At 42.6% G+C, this 20,025-nt stretch overlaps 5 non-coding genes across 5 annotated transcripts; 4 read left to right on the top strand and 1 right to left on the bottom strand.

Moving 5' to 3' along the window:
* The first annotated feature begins 4,337 nt into the window (after positions 1 to 4,337).
* On the top strand, positions 4,338 to 4,409 carry TRNAE-CUC (transfer RNA glutamic acid (anticodon CUC)). The gene has a single exon. It is a non-coding gene; the product is annotated as a tRNA-Glu (tRNA).
* A 2,312-nt stretch (positions 4,410 to 6,721) lies between these two features.
* On the top strand, positions 6,722 to 6,793 carry TRNAG-UCC (transfer RNA glycine (anticodon UCC)). The gene has a single exon. It is a non-coding gene; the product is annotated as a tRNA-Gly (tRNA).
* Positions 6,794 to 7,817: 1,024 nt separating this feature from the next.
* Positions 7,818 to 7,889, top strand: TRNAH-GUG (transfer RNA histidin (anticodon GUG)). Its single transcript has one exon. It is a non-coding gene; the product is annotated as a tRNA-His (tRNA).
* Positions 7,890 to 8,911: 1,022 nt separating this feature from the next.
* Positions 8,912 to 8,984, top strand: TRNAK-CUU (transfer RNA lysine (anticodon CUU)). Its single transcript has one exon. It is a non-coding gene; the product is annotated as a tRNA-Lys (tRNA).
* Positions 8,985 to 16,476: 7,492 nt separating this feature from the next.
* TRNAN-GUU (transfer RNA asparagine (anticodon GUU)) lies at positions 16,477 to 16,550 on the bottom strand. Its single transcript has one exon. It is a non-coding gene; the product is annotated as a tRNA-Asn (tRNA).
* Between the last annotated feature and the right edge of the window lie 3,475 nt (positions 16,551 to 20,025).

The following is a 20,025-nucleotide window of genomic DNA, read 5'->3' as shown; positions in this document are numbered from 1 at the left end:
CACCAGGGCTTAGCAGCTGCGCCGCATGTGAGATCCCAGCTCCCCAACCAGCAATCAAACCCACCCACGTCCTCTGCATTGGAAGGCAGACTCTTAACCACTGGACCACCAGGAAAGTCCCTTCATTCTTTCTTATGTCCGAATAGTATACCATTGTATGTTTATACTGCAGTTTGTTTATCCATTTATTCAGCAGTGGACACTGGGGCTATTTCTACCTTTTGGCTATTGCTAGTATCATGCTGCTGCAGAAGGCAACGGCACCCCACTCCAGTATTCTTGTCTGGAAAATCCCATGGATGGAGGAGCCTGGTAGGCTGCAGTCCATGGGGTCTCTAAGAGTCAGACACGACTGAGTGACTTCACTTTCACTTTTCATTTTCATGCATTGGAGAAGGAAATGGCAACCCACTCCAGTGTCCTTGCCTGGAGAATCCCAGGGACGGGGGAGCCTGGTGGGCAACCGTCTATGGGGTCGCAAAGAGTCGGACACGACTGAAGCGACTTAGCAGCAGCAGCAGCAGTATCATGCTGCTATCAGTGTGCACGTACTAGCATTTGTTTGAGTACCTGCTCTCAGTTTTTTGGGATCTATACCAAGGAGAGAAATTACTTTATTGTATTCTATGTTTAACATATTGAGGAACTGCCAAACTGCTCGACAGCAGCTGCAACATTTTATATTCCTGCCACGAGTGGATTAAGGTTTCAATTTCACCTTATCCTCACCAACACTTGTTATTTTCCATTTTTAAAAATTATAGCCTTTCTGGAAAGTGTAAAGTGGTATCTTACTGTGATATATTTGCATTTCCTTAATGACTAATGGCATTGAGCATCTTTTCATATGCTTGCTGGTTATTTGAATATCTTCTTTGGAGAAATTAAATTCAAATTATTTGCTCATTTTTTAATTGAGTTGTTTGTCTTTTTATTGTTGAGTGGTAGCCTCTTCATTCTTAAAGGATATTTTTGCTTGATATAGGAATCTGGGTTGACAGTCTTTCAGTGCTTGAAATAAATTGTGACACTTCTTCCGGCCTCTGTGGTCTTTGAAGAGAAATCTGCTGTAATTCAAATTGCTTATCCCTTGTAGGCAAGGTGTCATTTTTCACCACTTTCAAGATTTTTTTCTGTTTTTAGTTTTCAGCAATTTGATGATGATGTCCTGGCATGAATTTGTTTGGGTTTATATTCTTTAGGGTTTGCACAGCTTCTTGAATCTGTAGGTTTGACTTTTGCTAAATTTGAGGAGTTACTTATTATTTCTTTTAGTACTTTTTTTAGTCCTGTTCTTTTTCTCTGCTCCTTCTGGGAATCTGATGACACAAATGTTAGATCTTTTGTTATAATCCCACAAGTACCTGCGACCCTGCTTTTTTTTAATTCCATTTTCTCTGTTGGATGGAATTAAAAAATTACTCAGATGGAGTAGTTCCTGTTTTTTTATCTTTCAGTTCACCAATTCTTTTCTCTGTCCCCTCCACTCTGCTGTTGAGCCCATCCATTGAGAGTTTTTGTTGTATGGTTTAGTCATAAAATTTCTGTTCAGTTTTTCTTTATATTTTCTATTTCTTTGGTTAAACTTTTCTTTGCCGGAACTTTCTAATTTTTCATTTGTTTCAAGCATGTTCCTAATTGCTTGTTGAAATATTTTTATGATGACTGCCTTAAAATCTTTGTCAGATAATTCAGCCATCTCAATCATCTAGGTATTGTCTGTTTTCATTCAGTTCAAGATCTTTCTTATTGATATGATGAATGGTTTTTAATTAAAGCCTGAACATTTGGGACCCTGGATCTTATTTAAACCTTCTGTTTCAGTTGGCTGCTTCTGATACTCATCAGGTAGAGGAAGTGGTGGGTGAGATGTCTTGTGAAAACCACATAGGTGTAGAATTCCAGGTTCCCCACTTGGTCTCCATTAACACCTGAGGAGAGGGGTTCCTCATTACTGATGGGCAGGAGTAGGAGTTCCAGCTTCCCACGTGGCCTCCACTGACACTGCAGGATTTGTTATCAGCAAATGTTGGTGAAAGTACCATGAAAGTACCATGTTTCCTCTGATAGCAATCTGGCAAGGAAGAGGAGGAATACTTCCTTACAGGCCTGCTGAGAATGGAAATCTAGGTATCCCACTCAGTCTTTGCTGGTGTGGGTTGATGTGGGCCACAGTTCTTTCTGTGGCATTTGGCTGGAATAGAGCAGTTATTATCTAAAAGTTTTTATTTTGCTAGGCTACCTCTTTCCCAGCCCTTTGACTAGAGAGAGCAGGCTTTTGTTGTTGTTATTGTTTTGGTTTTGTTTGGTCTTATTTGGCTGCATCCATTGCATTTCCAGGTTGCCAGCTTCTTCACCTCCAAGTCTGGGACATATGAGGCACTAAGAAAACCCAGGGAAATCATCACTGTGTGGTTCCTTGGGCTCTGAGGCCCCTTGCTAGTCTGCCTCTATTTTTCAGAGTCTCATATGTTTGTTCTATATGAAATGTCCAGGGTTTTTAGTGGTATTAGCAGAGAGAACAGAAGAAAATACATCTGCTCAATCTCCTCTGATCTATTCTCTTTTATTCACTTGTTTATTTGGTCTTCCTCTAGATTGTGAGCTTTTTATGTATATTTTTGTATCTTCAGTACCTACTCTGGCACATAATCTGTAAATGTTTGCAAAAAGGAAAAAAGAAAATAGAACATGGAATGAAGTAAATGAATTGCACTCCCCCTCATTCATCTTTAGGTGTGTGGTGCCAGGAAGGAGGAGGCTTAATCCTATTCTGAATGATGAGATTTCTCCTGGTGCTTTGAGGCTCAGAAAGGAGGCTTGCTCCAAGCAAGAGCTATTACTGTAGTACTTCCCAGTTTTCCATGTTACTGAAAATTACCAGCAGGTGGCAGAATAACTGATGAAAGTAGACAGTTGACCAAAACATAAGGAGGCTCATTTCCTTTGTGACACAGAAAAATAAAATGGATTGCCTTGTACCCAGCCTGGATACAATCCCAAAATGTTGCCCTGAGGGTTAGATTTTTTCCCCCCAGCATTTGAATACAGGTAGCTGCCCAGTGGGAACAGAGATGGAGTAAAAGAAAGTGGGCTTTGTTGGTTTCCTTGGTGACTTGTGACACCAGGATTACTTGGGTTTTGTAAAAATAAATGTCTAGTGTTTAGTTACTCTTCTCCCTAGGAAAGTGTGGATTGGATGACCAGAGGATTGACACTTTTCTTATACAACTCTTTAATATTGACACTTTGAAAGTAAAACGAAGCAATAAACTCCCCCTAAACATCTGGCATCCTACCATTCATTTTTTCTATCAGGTCCTGCTGATTTTTGCTTCAATTTTTTAGTTCTCTTTTTCACTTATCAAAAGTGTTTTCTGATCTTAAATTGTGGAGGTTGTTTTTAAACTTTATATTTGAACGTACGTGCAGAGAATTAATCACAGTGCAGTCTTCGGACCAAAAAATGTCTGAGAGGAGACTTGATTGTCTCTTTCATTTTTGGTTTTCTCAAATTTTTATTTTGGAAAAATATCAAACGTACAAAAATTTAAAATAATAAAATTTCAATTACCCTTCACCAAGATTCATTAACATTTTGCCATATTTGCTTTCTCTCGCCTATAAAGCTAATTTGCATACATTGAGGGGTATGGTTTTTAAGATTCCTTCAGTCTAGGTATGCACTCCAGTTTTCTTTTCTTTCTCCTCTCTCCCTTTCTTCCTTCTTCATATTTGAAATTTCTGAAGCTCCAAACGTCTTCTCTTAGTCTCCCACAAGCGAATTATGGTCAGATCCTCCTGACAACCAACCACCCATAGGCTGAATCACTTTTACTTGTCTGTAATGTTCGCTTTGGTCAACAGAGTTTGGCCTAAATTCACAAGCGATTAAAAAAAAAAAACAAAAAAAACCTGCTATAGGACCTCTATATTCTTTAAGGAAAGATTCCTGGGAGAGCCCAGCTAGGGGCTTTCACGTTTCCGCTGATCGCAATTCAGGAAATACTGCAAACACGGGAAGCTGAGTTTCCTATTAGTCTTTAGGTCTTTTCTCCGGACATTTGTCTTTAATTTTGGACATTGCGATCGTGTGCATACGATCCTCACTTAGCTCTGGGAGCCAAGCTGGGGCGTTCTTTTCAGGGTTTTCTCCTTCAAGAAAAGGGAAAAAAAGTAGTTTTTTACGAGGAAAAAGTAGTTTCGGTGGGGGGAGGGCCCAGTAGTGAAGAGTCTCAAAATCTAGATAGCTGAAAAAACACACGTCACAGAATGGGTAAGCAGAGACACACATTGAATTAGCCTCATATACTCATATCCGCAGCAGTCTGCCATCGTCCCTGGTGGTCTAGTGGTTAGGATTCGGCGCTCTCACCGCCGCGGCCCGGGTTCGATTCCCGGTCAGGGAAGTGTTTGTTTTCTCTCCTGAACTTTCTACTGAATACTTTTAATGATTAACTTCGTTTCTTCTACTCAGTTCCCCCATGGGTGACCTTAGCTGAAACATAGAAAATAGAGAAGAACATAAAAAATGGCTTTTACCCGTTTTTGAAATACAAGATAGAATAATGCTCTACATACTGTTTTATTACAAACTATTTTTAAAGTTAATATATTTCTAACACTTTTCAGTGGAAATAAATATACTTAAGCAAAATCATATTTTCTTTCAATTTATTTAATTTCTGTAAAGGTAATATAGTCACATGGTTTAGGATTCAAATATGCAAAAGGGCATAACTATTAAACCTAATTTTCACCTCTGCCTTCTAGTTTTCTTCTAATAAGGCAGTCAATAGTAAGTTTTGTAATTATAAGTATACTATAAATATAAAAAATAAATTTATTCTAAATGCAAGTACATGCATACATACATATATCTAAATACGTTCCTCTTTCTTACACACATGATAGCAATCCATGCACACTTTTCTGAACTTCGCCTTTTTCACTTAACATATATTTTAAAAAATAGTTCCAGATTACACATGAAGACCTTCCTCATTCTTTTCTACGGTACATAGTATTCCATTGTATTGATACTCCATAATTAATTGAACCAGCTTCCTATTGATGACACTTAGCTGCTGCTGCTGCTAAGTCACTTCAGTCGTGTCAGACTCTGTGCGACCCCATAGCCAGCAGCCCACCAGGCTCCCCTGTCCCTGGGATTCTCTAGGCAAGAACACTGGAGTGGGTTGCCATTTCCTTCCCCAATGCATGAGAGTGAAAAGTGAAAGTGAAATCGCTCAGTCCTGTCTGACTCTTAGAGACCCCATGGAGTGCGGCCCACCAGGCTCCTCTGTCCATGGGATTTTCCAGGCAAGAGTACTGGAGTGGGGTGCCATTGCCTTCTCCACTTAGGATGTTATTCTAATCCCTTGTGGCCATAAAAATAATCTTCTACATGTCATTTTGTCCTCATTAGTGGCTAAGTCGTGTCTGACTCTTGCGACCCCATGGACTGAGGCCTAACAGGCTCCTCTGTCCATGGGATTCTCCAGGCAAGAATACTGGAGTGAGTTGCCATTTCCTTCTCCAGTCATTTTGTACATGTGTAAAATAAATGTCTAAGAACTGAAATGATGGTTCAAAAGATATGTGCATTTATGGATGGGTAGTGCCAATATGCCCTCCTTCGAGGTCCTATCAATTTATACTCCCACCAGCAATGTACAATATAAATATATTATTTTTTAAAAAAAGCTCATCTGGGTTTTCATCAAAATGAATTTGATCAATTGTGTTTCTGGACTTTTAGATTTTTATCCTTAAAATTTTGGCTTTACAAATAACACTTTAATGAACATCTGTGTGAATACATATTTGTCTGTCCTTGGATACTGCTTTCTGATAAATTCATGGAAGTGGAATTACAATTTCATGTATTATATGGATTAAATAATTAAATATAAGAACTGAAACAAAAATAGTGGATAATTATCTTATTGGGCTGGAGAAGACTTTTTCAAGATAAAAACAAACATAGAAAGTAAAACTGACAGTTAAAACTATATAGAAACAGACAACTGCCCATCTGAAATCCTATAAATAATAGTAAAAGACAAATGGCAAACTAGCATGTTAGTAATATACATATAATACAAATACCCAATAGAAAAAAATCAACCAAGTGTATGATTTTTTTCTCAAAACTAATACAAATAATTAGTAAAGTTTATGAAAAATGATCAACAGTAGTAGTACAGTAAATACAAGTTAAAATGAGACTCCAAATTTTTATGTTACACCTTCGTAAAAATAAAAAGAAAGATGATATCTAATTGACTGATGTAATTTGGTAATACACTTTGGGTGAGGTTTCGCCACACAGCAATTTGGCAATATGTATCCAAATCCTAAAAATGTAGCTTTTCAATGGCAACTTTACCTCTATGCCTTTGTGCTAAGGAAGCAGTCTGAAAAGCTTAACAATATATGTACAGAGATAACACCCACATTAAGGCCTGAACTTGTCCGCTGGATTTCAGAGGCATGGTTCAAAAGATAAATAAGCTAAATCCATTTTCCTTAAACCTCTGAAACAACTAAAAAAACAACAAAATTTTTAATATGCTCACAGAAGAAATCCTAGAGGTCTTCTTTTACTTTTCGTCCTTTGGCTTTGTGTTGAATATTTCTCAACGTAAGTCCCTAAACATGAAACAGACCAAAATAATCAACTCGTTATAGTGAAGTAAACCAGGTTTGTTTCCTGTGTGCGTTGGTGGTATAGTGGTGAGCATAGCTGCCTTCCAAGCAGTTGACCCGGGTTCGATTCCCGGCCAACGCAACAGCAGCCCTTTTATCTGCTTTATCTGCACAAACCTTGTGAAGGCCAAGTGCAAGGAGAAAGATCTTTTGACCACCCATTTGTCCTCAAACTCTAAGCCTTTAGGGAGATTCTAGCGAAAGTGAAGCTCCAGTTTTCTTGCAGCTACCAAGCCAAGCCTATCTGCTGGGTTTGGCCTCTTGCTTCGCAAAAGTTTACGATAACCGTCCTCTGGGGGGCCTTTAGGTAATGTCTGTAAAGGAGGCTGGTTTGATTTGTTTTTCTGAATACTCCGAGGCGGCTTAGATTTACTGAAGAGTCAGCCCAAGAGTCCTTAGTTTCTGAGAGCGGGCGCCAAGGAACGGTGAGGGAAGCAAGAAAAAAATAAAGGGATCTCAAAGCCGTTCATTGGAAAAGACTCTGATGCTGGGAGGGATTGGGGGCAGGAGGAGAAGGGGACGACCGAGGATGAGATGGCTGGATGGCATTACTGACTCGATAGACGTGAGTCTGAGTGAACTCCGGGAGTTGGTGATGAACAGGGAGGCCTGGCGTGCTGCGATTCATGGGGTCGCAGAGTCGGACACGACTGAGCGACTGAACTGAACTGAACGCAACTCACCAGCTCCGCTTCTCTTTCGGTTCCAACATTCAGGAAACAGAAATATCAGCTCCAGGGTACCAGGTGGAGGTGTAAATAGGCAAATGCTCTGGTTACCTAGGCCGAACGCCTTGAATATTTGAAGGGGAAAGAGAGAAGTGGTCTGAGGAAGGCGACTGGGGACGCGGTCCCCCGGCTGCAGGCGACAGACCTCTCAGATCTCGACGGTGCGGCGCCGTCCAGCAGAGGGGGTGATATTGGTGCCGGCACCGCGGGATTCTCGGACCCAGATTCGGGTGTCAGATCTGGCTTCGAAGTTGTTAGTGGAAACATTTGGAATTTTCTGTGCGGATAGCGCCAACTAGGCAAAGAAAGCTACAGTAAGACAATCCTGTTTCAAAGGATATTAAATCCAGCCGCAGTGCGCTGCCACGAAGGTAGCACGCCGTGATCGTATAGTGGTTAGTACTCTGCGTTGTGGCCGCAGCAACCTCGGTTCGAATCCGAGTCACGGCACATGACTGTAATTCGCGTTAGCAGCCTTCGTTTTTCGGAAACTTTTAGCGATTAAAAAAAAAAGTTTTTAATCCACTTTTGCTCAAGACTGCACCGCAGAATATGCAGTCTATGGATTAGACGAATAACTGTCTCACTCCGCGGAGCTCACTCTGCGGCTCATCGACCTAGGGGAACCTGACCAGCCCCGGCAGAGGCACTTCAGGGCGATGTGCAGCGCCTCGGAGCTGCGAGAAAAGCCTGCCTTCACCTGAGCAGAGGAGACAGCTTTTCGCGGGTGACTCGGGAACTCAGCGCCTCTTCCAGAAGTTGGAGAAATGAACGTTTCGGAGAATGGAGTGAAATCTCCCATGAGCGCCCACGCCTGAGGCTCTGAATTCCATTTGACTTGAAATCTCAGTGGGGCTTTTACACGTAATGAATATGGTCTTTTACTCAGGTCACACGAAGTTTAGTATTCAAAAACAAAATCGTGCCCCAAATGAATAGTGAATTGGACCTATTTTCCGAGAGACGCCTCCGTCAGCTCCACCTCCACCTCACCCCCTGACCCTAATGGCTGAACCGGGAAAAGGGTTTCGGACCCGGAAGGAAGCAGGAGCCTCAACACCAAGATTTCTCGAGAGCAGGTTCCCGCGCCCCTCCTAGTTCCTGCGGCAGTTTGCGCCTGACATCCCCTTTCCCTCGCGCTTTTTCGCCTCCTCTTCAGTATTCCGGGTCCCAGACACCGGGTTCTCAAAGGAATTTGCTAACCAAAAGGTCTCAAAACCGGTCTAAAAGGAATCTGAAGGAACGTCAGGGTTTCAGGATTCGGGATTCCTGGGTCCTCGGCAAGCCCCCTTGGCCCCGCGCAGTCCCGTCACTATCGAAGCGTCGAGTTTTTTGGTGGCAAAGGCTTCTAGTGCATTTAGAAAATCCTAAAGCCCGAGAATTCTTTCAAATTAAGTTGCGTATATCTTTGACGGTGCAAGTAGGCCTTTGAAGGAAACTATACTTGTGTACGAAAAGCTGCTTGCACTGGCGCCCGGCTAGCTCAGTCGGTAGAGCATGAGACTCTTAATCTCAGGGTCGTGGGTTCGAGCCCCACGTTGGGCGACCTAGGCTTTTGTTTTTCCTACCCACCTTCGGTTGTATTAAATCTTCCTTTATTCGCTGCCAACTGAACCAGCAACTTCTAAATAACTATTGTTGTCACTGCTGTTTCAAACTTCAGTAAACTATTCCAGAAATCGCCTCTATTTGCCCAAATTTCAGCAAAAAGAGGAATCTGGGCTACCGGTTCCGGCATCTCAGGTTGAGACCAGGAGTCCCTGATCCACGGCTCCCTGGAACCAGGTTCCTCCGAGGACCGAATCCGGGGCCCGCGAAGCTCCCCCTTTGTTCTGTTTCGACTTGCCCCACCTAGAAGACGTCTTAAAATAGGGGTCCCCAACCCTCGGGTCGTGGACCACTAGCGGTCCGCTGCCTGTTACGAACAGGGCTGCACTGCAGGAGGTGATCTTCATCGGCTGTTCCCCATCGCTCCCCATCCTTCCTATTACCTCCCGAACACCATCCCCGCACCCCGCACCCCCCTCACCCTCACCCCCACCCCAGCTGTGGAAAAACTGTCTTCCACGAACCTACTTCCTGGTGTCAAAAAGTTGGGGCCTGCACTGTCTTAGGACACGACCAAACGGAAACACTTTCGTTCTCTCTTAGTCCCTGGGAAATTTTGGATGAGGTTTTGAAGTGCCTTCTTAGGTAGTTAAAATGTTCGCCGTTAGGTGCTAAGCAAAGTGCCTTTGCTTTCTGGGTTTTGAAACGTCCATCAGCCTCAAAGGACTGATCTCCAAAAGAAAAAGAGGAGAGGGAAAAGACGCTGAGAAGGAGGGACGCGGAAGAACCAAGAAAGGGGGAATGGATCGGAAGGAGCAAGGGTGAAGGCCTGGAGCGGGGCAGATGGGCAGATTGCAGTGCTGTCATTGGATGAGCATATCCGGTCTCTCTGGAACGCTGTACTCAAGCTTTTTGAATTGGCTATTGATCGGTCATTTTGAGTTAACTATGCATCGAATTTTGCTCTAGCCGGAAGGCCCGAAGTTGTTTACATTGTCCCTGTTAAATCTCCCATTCAGTGTTGTGATGGGTGGTGTGAGTAAAGTCCGTGTTTTCAAGGTGAGTGGAAGCCGACTTTGGCACCAGTCATCAGGCTTCTCCACCACAATGCGGAGATTCCCTCTTAATTCGTCATACAGATCTTCCCACTTCTCCAGAAGGATCATTGGCCAGTCCTACTTTTTTTTTAAGTTTGTAAATGTTTAGTCTCCATTATATATGGAACCGTCTCCAAAATCATCAATACAGTAGCCAATTCTCAAGGTATTGTGTCAAGACAAGCATCACCAAAATCATCTGGAAACTTTTGAGAAATGCAAATCCTCAAGCCCTACCTCAGACCTACAGATTCAGAAACTCTTGAGGTGGGCCCAACAGACAGACTCACCAGGTGATTTGGATAAATGCTCAATTTCAGGAACAGCTGTATTAGAGCAACTTCCTTTCCTATCAACCAAGATGTACCATGTTCTTGGGTAGGATACTCAACATCAAAAAGAACACCTCTCCTTAACCTGGTGTCTGAATTTAACAGTTTTCATTAAAATGTCAAGAAATTTTTTAAAAATTCAAACCGGATAACATATAATCCTAAAGTTTAAATGGAAAAATAACAAGCAGTAACTGTCAGGGAAATTCTTTTTTAGAAAGAGGAATGAGGACGGACTAACCCTATGAAATATTAAAATGCCATAAATTATAATGATTAAAGTTATAAAATATCTTGTATGAATGAAACAGCAATCAATAGGACAGCATAAAGTCCAAAAATAGACCAAAATACATAAAGAAATGTAATATAGTAGAAAGAGGGACTCGAATCAATAATTCTAAAAAGCATGTTTTTAATAACTAGATAGCTGTCTGAGAAAAAAAATTACAGTCAATGAATATCATACCCTTTGAGTGTTCAGCCACTTAGTCTTGTCAGACTCTTTGAGACCGCATGGACTGTACCCTGCCAGGCTCCTCTGTCCATGGAACTCTCCAGGCAAGAATACTGGAGCGGGTTGCTGTGGCCCCCTCTCGGAGATCTTCCTGACCCAGGAAGGAAACCGCGTCTCCTGCATCACAGGCAGAGTCTTTACCACTGAGCCACGCCAAGGAAGCCCAGTGAGATCCTTTACATAAAAGTAAATTCCAAATTGATCAAAGATTTAAAATAAAAATGAAAAGGAACATAAAATTCTTACAAGAAACATGAAAATTATTTTGTTTTCTTGGTGTGTGTGTGGAAAAGGCTGTTCTAACTATTACACAAACTCAGTACTGAGAGAAAATATTGATGAATTTCACTATATAAATGAATGGAATCTCCATAAGAAAAGTCGAAAGACAAATGACAATTTGGGGAAGTATTTGCAACTCATATTATGTTAAAACCCCTCCATTTTGAGTTAATGCTTCGGTGTATCAGCATCCTTCTCACAGGCCCCTTGTGAACGCACACACGAAAACAACTGAAACCCCTGGAAAAGCAACCCAAACGGGACTCTAACTTTCCCCTCCTCCCTCCACTTCCCTGACTCCCTGCTGCTCCTTCTTCCTCTTTCCTTCCTCTCTTTCTCCATCTTGGGTTGCTTTCTTTAGATTCCACTCAGGACCCCAGTGAAGGCTGCAGCCCACAGGCCCTGGCTCTCACTGCTCCCCACTTGTTCAATTGAACACCCTACCGATTGGGCTTCTGCATGGCCCTGCACTTGCCAGCGGTGACCCCACTCTGGGACCTGTGAATATAATAACCTTCTCTTCTGGTTCTCCTCCCTTCCTGTGGCTGCATCAAATGTATCATACCATGCTGGACATCTACATTCTTAGAACACACATCATGTACAAAAGACTAATTTCCCTAATATTTACAGAACTATAAGCCAACAAGAAATAAACCAATAACCCAATAAAAATAGCAAACATATAAAGAATAGAAAATATAAAAGGCTATTGCCCATATGAGACGATACTTAACATTCAACATTGCTATTAACAAAAGTAGTGCAATTTAAAACTAACTTGAAATAAATTTTCAGCTATAAGAAATGGTAAGTTTTTTGAAGTTTAATATGTTGGAGAGTGAATAAACATTGTTAACAAGAGGGTAAATTGGTACAAGTTCTACAGGGTGCTTTTTGAGCAATATAAAAACTTTTTTTTTATTTCAGCAATCCACATTTAGAAGTTTATCCTATACAAGTGTGAAATTGTGTACAAAGTTATTCAAGAAACACTTTTTATTAACTAAAAAATTGGAAATTCTCCGAAGGTCCATCAGTTTGGGGGTGACTAAATAAATGGCAATACAACCACACAATTAAATATAGCTGTAGAAAAGAATGAGAAAGCTCTTGAGAGAAGACTTACAGAAATTGCTTATAATTCAATAATAAATACTTGGAAAATTAAGCAAATGGAAAAGCAATGTAATTGTTACTGCCAAGGGAAAAATATATTCAAAAAGTGATCACATTAAATTCTCTGTTAATAGTTTGTATAGTAAAAATGATAATCACTAATCTCTCAAAATTATGACATAAGCATATTGATATATTAGGGTTTCCCAGAGAAACAGAACCAATAGAAGATATACACATGTGTATATAGAAATTTAGTTTATATACAGAGATGTTGTTGTGGAGGGTGGTAAATCTAAAACTCTTCAGGGTAGGCCAACAGGCTGGAGACCCAGGGAAGAATCGATGTTGTAACTCTCACCTGAAAACAGTCTAGAGGCAGTATGCTTCCTTCTTTTGGGGATCTAAGTCTTTTTCTCTTAGGGCCTTCAATGGCTTGGATGAGGCCTACTCACATTTTGGAGGATAATCTGCTTTACTCAGAGTCTACTGACTTAAATGTTAATCTCATCTAAAAAATACCTTCAAAGGAACATCTGGATTAATATTTGACCCCAGTATCTGGGTACCATGGCCTAGCCAGACTGACACATAAAATTAACCATCACAATTGGGAAAATGGAAAAGTGAAAAATGTATATACGTGTGTGTAGTGCTAAGTGTAGTGGGAGTATGTAAAGGAGAGATAAAGTGCCTAAAACTAGAAAATCAAGAATGAACAATATTTGTTTATAGAAACAGATTAATAACCAATCACTGATTAAAAGAATTTAAAGTAGTTACTTCTAGGGAGCAAGAAATGGCAGAGAGTTTCAGGGGACTGTCGGTTTTCATTACCAGGTTTGTAAGTATTTGACTTTCTAAACTATGTGCATATATAAGCTTGCTAAAAATAAATACTAAATAAAAAAGCTTTTCATATGTTGTAATGTTTCAAATGTTTTACCAATTTGTTGTCTTTTGAATATTGTAGAGGAACAGTTCTGCTGTGGTACCCAGGTGACCTTCTATGTATTTGCACAGGCCACACAAGTGAAGACTTGAAGTGAAACTATTGTGAAACTTACCACAAGGCAAAGCACCTTGTGACTGTCCCCAAACAGGGAGGATGGGAGGCTTGTAAAGAGCAGCCAGGAGACAGTTTCTATTCCCCTCCCTGTCTACCTGGGACAGTTTTTCATTTCCTTGCAACTTCTAATCACACTTAAGGCATTCTGCTTACCTCCTCACTCCTTCTCTGAGGAGAGCTGCAGACTGTAAAACTCTTAGCTGCAGTCTAGAATTAACTCCTCAATAACAGGGTATCCCACAACTTGCATTACAGTCACTGACCCCTTTTGTTTCAGTGACATCTCTGGATGTTGGAGATGAGGAGCTGTGAAGTCTATACCTTCAACTGCTCTTCCTTCTGCTGTATATGTAAGTAATAAACCGTCTGAATCTAAAAGTGGCTTGTCATGGCAATGAGAAGGCCATGTACCTCAACTAGAGAAAAGCCTGTGCAGCAACAAAGACCAAGCACAGTAAAAAATTAAAAAATAATGACAATAATAATAAAAGTGACTTATATCTTTACAGGCTGAATCACCCAGGCCTTGGCTTTGCCAGATGTTGAGTGCTTCATTTACCTTTTTTTTTTTTCTTTTTTAAGCTACATATGCACCTGTGAAAGTGACTCAGATCTGTCCAACTCAGTCCATGGAATTCTCCAGGCCAGAATACTGAAGTTGGTATCCTTTCCCTTCTCCAGGGGATCTTCCTGACCCAGGAATTGAATTGGGATCTCCTGCATTGCAGCCAGATTCTTTACCTACTGAGCTATCAGGGAAGCCATTTTTTAGCTAAACAAATTCTTAAACCTTTTATGTAGGTAAAGGTATTGGGGTTTTTTTCTTTCCCTAGGGATTTTGAGTTTTATGTCATTCTTAGAAAAAAAAATTTCCCTAAAAGACAGTAGAAGTTTTATTAGGGGTATTTTCTGAAGGAAGAAAGTTGTAATTGTTCTTCTGCTAATGAGCTGAACAGATGAAATGAGCTCTCAGATAACTTTGTGGCATATTCCCTGCTGCTGCTGCTGCGTCACTTCAGTCGTGTCCGACTCTGTGCGACCCCATAGACAGCAGCCCACCAGGCTCCCCCGTCCCTGGGATTCTCCAGGCAAGAACACTGGAGTGGGTTGCCATTTCCTTCTCCAATGCATGAAAGTGAAAAGTGAAAGTGAAGTCGCTCAGTCGTATCTGACTCTTTGCGACCCCACGGACTGCAGCCTACCAGGCTCCTCTGGTCATGGAATTTTCCAGGCAAGAGTACTCGAGTGGGGTGGGCATATTCCCCGAGGCCCTCTGAAACCCAGACCTGCTGAGGAGTAAGAGGGTTTCTTGGGACCTCCCAACTCAGGATTCTTGGGCTCTAAGAAGGGGATGCAGTCACTAAATAGATAGTGCAACATCTTAGGGCTAGCTATAGTGAAAAGCAGTTACTAGGCCTGATTGGCCAAGGGGAGAGAGCTGTTTCTAGAACCTGGGAAAGCAATAGTTGTAGGTAAAGCTGTAACTATAGTATAGTGACACCGAACAGTAACTGTCCTGGGGAGTGGCCAAGAACACAACTACTGCCAACCTGCAGGAAACAATCACACTGACTTCATATTCCTCCCACCCTCTCCATTCCCAGTCAGTACATCCCATTGGCTGTAGCCAACAAGAAGCAATGGGCAGTCTTTCTGCACAGTTCAAGAAGACTCTTTCTGGGGTGTATAATAGGGTGGCTAATGATGAGAATATATCTGTAGGAACAAATGCATAATACCCAGCAAATATGGTCTTTCCATTCTTGAGATTAAAAATAAATAGTCCCATGTGCTCTCTCTCCTCCACCTGCACTGTTTCCCCTGTTATTAACTTCTTGCACTGGTGTGGTACATTTGTTACAATTGATGAACCAATATTAATTCATTATTATTAATGTTAATGGTTTCCACTGGGTTCATGCTTTGTGTTGTACAGTTCTAGTCCTGAGATTTTTAATTGTGAAAGCATCTCATTAGCTGCATTTTGGTATCAAACAGGTTTTTCAAAGAAGGTTTTTTTTAATTTCCTGAATTCTTTCATTTATTTGAGAATATTTATTTGTTGTTTTTAGACCTGTATGATATCTGGACTGGAGATATGTATGTATGTATACTTTTAACTGACTGTTTTTAATACCATAGCTAGATTCTCTTTTCCACAAAAATACTGGTAATGCAACTGAAATTTCAAAATGTAGAGGTTTTAGATTTTTTCTTTTCATTTTTATTTGTTAAATTAATTATCTGTGAGCTTCTAGCTCAAATCAGACAAGCAAACAAGGGGAGAAAGAAGCAAAAGGAAATTCTGTGGAATTTCTAGATCCCAATGCTTTAAGAAGTCATAGAAATTGGCCAGTCATGGCTGGCCTTTTGGCTTCAGAATCCTGTAGTCAAGTTTGAGTTACAGCAGGTGAATATAGCCTGGCTTGCCCAAGGTTTTTAATATATATATTTATAAAGTAGGTGACTATTTTGTTATAAAAATCATAAAGTCAAGCTGTTGACTTTATTAAAAATAAATTTGTTTATTGATAACCATCAGGTTGGTATTTTTTGGAAATGAGTAGTGGAGGTGAGAATTTTCTCAGTATATGTACCTTTCTATAATTCCTTGATTTTCTGTGTATAAACACACACACACAATCTCTCCAGGAAGAAAAAATAAAAGAACTACACAGGACAACTTCTCTCCCACTCATGTGACTATTAAGTCTGTGCAATTAAGTCACTATGAAGGAAGGCATTTTAGACACTTGAGGAATGTCTATGTTACCACCTATCCTGCACTGAATGTCCCAAGTTGAAGCACTAACTCCCCAGTGTAACAGTATTAGGAGGTGGAGCCTTTGGCAGGTAGTTAGGTTTAGATGAATTCCTGAGAGTGTAGCCCTCACTAATACTGGGATTAGTATCCTTATAGAAACAGAAGAGACAGCAGTTTCCTCTCTCAGTGTACAGGCCTTCTGCAAGCCTCTGGGAAGAAGACCCTCACCAAGAACTATATCTGTCCCGGACTCTGACCTTGGAGATAACCTGAAGTTGCAAGAAAGGACTTTGACAAAGTAAAAGGGTACGTCCCTGGGTGGGCTCGAACCACCAACCTTTCGGTTAACAGCCGAACGCGCTAACCGATTGCGCCACAGAGACACGGGAACTTAGTGCTCTAAATTTTTGTCCTGATCCCAGAAATTGCTTTTCAGCCTCTCGCCGTGACTATCTTCATATTCCCATACTTCGGAAACCGGAGGTGTGCGCGAGACCCTGAAGCCCAGAGTTGGTGTCGCTGGTCACGTTTGGACATCGATAGAACTTCTGGGAGTCAGCTAAGGGGCTCTGACGGCCGAAGGCCAGATCCACAACCTTCCCACCGGCTCCTCCCCACCTCAAAGCCCTCTCTGCGCCAGGTGACTACCGCAGCCTCCCGGGCTGAGGGCGTCCACGTTACCACTCCGTGCCAAGGACACGAACCGGCTGTGCCCCCACTGCGTTGCCCACGCCCTGTGCCTCCAGCTGTGGACTCCGACCCGCAGGCACCTCGGAATTGCTCGCGATGCAGCGGGTCCTCCAGGGCAGGGCCTCGCAGCTAGTAGTTCAGTTCAGTTGCTCAGTCATGTCCGACTCTTTGCGACCCCATGGACTGCAGCACGCCAGGCTTCCCTGTCCATCACCAACTCCCGGAGCCTACTCAAACTCATGTCCATCGCACCTAGTAGGCACTCATAAATGCTGGGTGAAGGATGCATACTACCCCAAGTTCCTAGGGCAACCAAGAATTCCAGTGTGTGCTTAACCCGGGTCTCCCAGGTGCTTTAACCTCTGAGCCACCAGGGAAATCCTTAAGCTTTTGGACCTATGAGGAACTCTGGAAACGGAAGGCGGGAAAGGTTTCTCCAAGCCAGAGGCGCTTTTGTTCCCAGAGCTGATTAAGAACAAGGCAAAGGTCCTGACTTTGGACATGTGCTCATTAGGACCGAAGCGAGCTCCCCACCGTGGACTGCGACTCAGCCGCAGTCTGGGGTCGTCCGTCCTGAGGGGAGGGGAGGGTCGACCAGAGAAAGCTGAAGAAGAGGAGAAGACAGCGAGTGGGAGTGGAGGCAGCCCGGGGAGGAACGGAGAGCGCGCTGCTAGTGCTCTGGCCACTGAGGGAAAAGGCCAAAAGAAAACGGAAAATGCCTATTTTGGTTAGATCGCTTTGATTACCCTTTCCCTGCCTCCTTTCTGTCCGCCACCGCGCTGACCACGATTGTTCACTGTTGTATGCTCTTGAATTGGAATGACTGATGTTCCTCTCTGAAATGCTTGGCTAAAGACCACCACGCCCTGAGGAGTCCAAACCTCTAAGCGGGTGGCCAGGGGCCCGCGGCCCCGCGCGGTAGAGGGAGCACACCTCCGGCTCACCACAGGACTGTTGAAAACGCCCCCCAGGGGCCCTCTGTGGCCGGGAGTCGGCCGCGCGCTGCCTCTCCGCCCTGCTTGCCGAGGAATGTTAAATGTTACTAACCTGGCGTACTGTCAAGTAGGTGCGCTGTCAGAGAAGGCCTAGTATCATTCCTGGAGTAATGCTGATTGGGTAGGATGATGACAACTGCAGCTTTAATCCCACATTAATAGAGCTGGAAGTCCACAATAGTTTTGTAGTCTTGTGTGGGCTACCTGCAAGCAGGAGCTCTGACTTTTTTCCCTCAGTAATAAAATTAGCTAATACTCTGTCAATACCCGTGTTCCTTTGAGTCTGGATTTCTTATTTCCCCAACAGCCCCCACAGAAGAAGTGGAAGATGCGGCCTTGTGCTGAGACACAGAAAGTGCATTTGGTGCTGTATGAACTCTCCCTTGTGACCCTGGAGAAAAGTACTTAGAATTGTGGAGTGTCAGAAAACTCCAATAACAGGACTAAGAAGGTGGATCTGGTAAATCTCATTCTTGGGATGAATTGGAAAAGATCATTCCGTTTTGCATGTCTGAGGTTCCATCTGGGCGGAAATGAGCAGGGAGAGGCCTTTCTACAAGACCTGGAGAGGGTGAAGTTGCTCCCTCAACCCGACCCCACCTCTGGGCAGTAGTTTCCACCCACGAGCTCGGTTTTTGCTTGAGCTCAGAAGCAGCACAGTAGTAGGCCTGGTCGGTGACTTACTGGCATGAACCTCGGGGAGGAGGGAGTCCATTACACTTTTTACAAACCTAGTTCCTCATTAGCAGCTTTCTGACTTTGCCTTCGGTCTTCGCTAAGCCGTTTTGCATTTGGGCAACTGATCCCAAACTGGTAGGGAGGAAAGCTCATGGTTCTTTGTCATCCTGCTAGCTCAGTTTGTAGCGTGCAAAACTTCTAATTTCAAAGTCTTGAGCATAGCCCAGCATCCAGTGCATTTTATTTGGTTTTCTTTGGATTAGTAGCCGCAGTTTCAGGGCTGTACTGCTCCCCATAGTAGCCGCAAGGGAGCTTGTGGTCCTTCTCATTGGAACTCTGTTTCAGGAACCACTACTTTTTCTCAGTTTGGATAGTAAAAATAGTAATGTACAGTAGTTTTAATTCCTCTGAGGTTGGCAGATCCCATGATCTCTTATTTTGCACCACCCCAACTCTAGGGTTATCTTCGGTCTAAGCATGGAAGATTGATTGTGTAAGCTCAGCCTTCCTGCTCATTCTTTCTATAATGCTGTGGAAGCCCCAGACACAACTGTATTTGATTCTGTGCATTAAAATTCATTGATCTAAGAAGACTGTGCAGGTTTCAGCAGATCACCAAGGGAGGTTTTTGGTAGAAGAAATATTAAAAACCCAAACACATAGAGGCATTGGTGGGACCAAGCCCCAGGCCCTGGGTGCAGCCTAATTACAGGCGGGAAAGAAGTGGAAAGGAAGACTCAGAAGAAAGAAGGGCAGAACTGGGAGGAAGAATAGGAAAGGAGAGGAAAGAGACAGATTCAAAGGAGAAATTTAGTCACTGGTCCCCAGTTATATGACAGCTTATCTCTCTGGGCCTCCCCTAACAACCTTTGTCTTAAGGCAGACACCCTTCCATCCATCTGATTCTGGGAATTCTAACATTTACTATTAGGTCTACCAAGCCTACACCAAGTGCCCTCTTGTCCCTTTTAGATAGCTTTTTGCTAATCCTTTCTTTTGTGGTCCTAGGAGAGTTTGCAGGAGAGGCAAACTTCACCTTAAGCCTCTTGGGGTCTCCAGCTAGGCCTGAGAATTAGATTGACATAAGACAGACTAACAGGAGGAAAACATACTGATTGTCACATGACCATGGGAACTCCAATAGGAAAGTGAAAACCCAAAGAACTGGCTAGACCCAAGCATTTATATACTAGGTCGAACAAAGAGAGGTGATGATGGAAAAGTAAAATATATGGGAAGACTAAAGGAAGATATGAGTTAACAAAATCTGTTTGTGTGGATTTCTCTGGGCCTTGACTTCCTGTCTCTGGTGATAAGAATGTACTTGCTGTTTTCCAAATGCCTTTAGCTCAAAATAATTCTTAGGACAAATTGGCTTATTTTGGAGTAGCATGTAGTTGAAGCATTGGAACATAGCCAAAGAACAGGATACTGAGCCGTATCTCCTCGTGGTGCTGTGAGATTACCATGCTGAAAGTGAATTCAGCAGGCCCAG

This window comes from Budorcas taxicolor, chromosome 3 (assembly GCF_023091745.1).
Source record: "Budorcas taxicolor isolate Tak-1 chromosome 3, Takin1.1, whole genome shotgun sequence".
Taxonomy (NCBI): Eukaryota; Metazoa; Chordata; class Mammalia; order Artiodactyla; family Bovidae; genus Budorcas; species Budorcas taxicolor.
Note: the sequence above shows the minus strand (reverse complement) of the source record. Positions and strands in the feature narration are given on the sequence as shown.